We start from the raw sequence: 1,894 nt of genomic DNA on the forward strand, positions 1-1,894 counted from the left end.
AGACTTCTTACATAGGACCCCCAAAACACTGTGGATAATCCCCAAAATAGACAAGTGGGATTACATCAGACTAAGAAGTTTCTGCATGGCAAAAGACACAGTAACTACTGTGAATAGACAGCCCTCAGAACGGGAAAATATTTTAGTAAACTGTGTGTCAGTTAAGGGACTGATAACCAGAATTCACAAGGAACTCAAGCAGCTGTTTCAGAAAAAGATGATCAATCCTATTAAAAGATGGGAGATTGAGTTGAAAACACCACTCTCTAAAGATGACATAACAATAGTTAAAAGGCATATGAAAAAAATGCTCAACATCCCTCATTATAAGGGAAATGCAGATCAGAACAACAATGAGATACCACCTAACCCCAGTTAATTTTAATGTTACCAGAATGTCTAAGATTGAAAAAAAAAAAAAAAGAAAGAAAGCAAGCAAGCAAGCAAGCAGTAAGTGCTGGTGGGGGTGTGGTGAAAGGGGAACTCTCTTACACTGCTGGTGGGAATGTAAATTGGTCCAACCACCGTGAAGAACAATTTGGAGATTCCTCCAAAATCTGCAAATAGAACTTCCATATGATCTAGCAATCCCACTCCTTGGTATCTACCCAAAGGACAGAAGAATACTTAACCGGAAAAGTGCTTGCACATCGATGTTTATTGCGGCACTATTCACAACTGCTAAGTCATGGAACCAACCCAAATGCCCCCGTACGAATAAATGGATTGAAAAACTGTGGCACATATACTCAATGGAATACTACTCAGCCATAAAATAAATAAATAAATAAATAAATAAATAACCAAGAAAACTCTGGCTTTTCACGGGAATTGGATAAATATGGAAGATTTACTGCTGAGTGAAGCAAGCCAGGCTATGAAGGAGAGGCATTTTATGTACCCACTTAATATATACCGAGTGTCCGCACTCTATGACTGAAACTAATTGACTAAAGGATATAGAAACACAGTATATAGATGTAATTACCAGATATAGTGTGTATGAAAGAGGAGGGTCTGAAGAAGAACATTTAGAAGAAAATAGAGAGGTAAAGCATTAATGGAACAAAGAAATGTGGTATTATCTGTTGAAGATATTTTGTAATTTTTAAAATTATTTATTTAACTTTATTTATTCATTCATTCATTTTTATTTTGACCAGAGACACACACACACACAGAGAGAGAGAGAGAGAAGGTGAGAAAGCAAGCCACCAGGTCCAGGATTTGAACCGTGGTCAGCCATGTGGGAGCATCCAGCACCTTAACCACCACGCCACCCGCTTGTCCTGATATTTTGTAATTTTACCAACTGTACTAGGGAGAAATATTCACCTGTTGAAATACCAATTTTGTAAGACAAATAATAATGTGATTGGATGTATAAAAGAAAATGAAATTTTAAAAAAGGAAAAAAAAATATGTCTCAAAAGAACTTGCCAAAGAGATTTGTGTCAAAGCAGAACATTTATAAAATGGTTGAAGTAGGTAGAGGAAGAATCTTAAGATGGTGAAGAAGATGATGGACATGAGAACATTGAGATGGTGTACTCGAAGACTGCCAGTATACCGAAAGTTGAAACTGTGAAGTCTGACAACAAGGCTGATGACATTGATATTGATGCAGTTTAAAGGGATGGATGCAACCTAGCTTAACAGTGTAATGCTACAAAATTTTCTCCATTATCAGCCAGAAGTGCAACATATATGTGCAAAAGCTAACATGGCTTTTTTTTTGGGGGGGGGGGAGGTTTTTGCTATAGGGTGCGTGCGCTTGCCAGAAAGACAGAGAGAGAAAGAGAGACAGAAAGCGCGAAATCACCCCCCAGGGGGGATGACCACACCGCAATCCCTTCTCCTCCATGCTCCTCTCAGGATCTTGGGCATGCATGCA

The sequence above is a fragment of the Tupaia chinensis genome, unplaced genomic scaffold (genome assembly GCF_000334495.1).
Source record: "Tupaia chinensis unplaced genomic scaffold, TupChi_1.0 Scaffold144692_1, whole genome shotgun sequence".
NCBI lineage: Eukaryota > Metazoa > Chordata > Mammalia > Scandentia > Tupaiidae > Tupaia > Tupaia belangeri.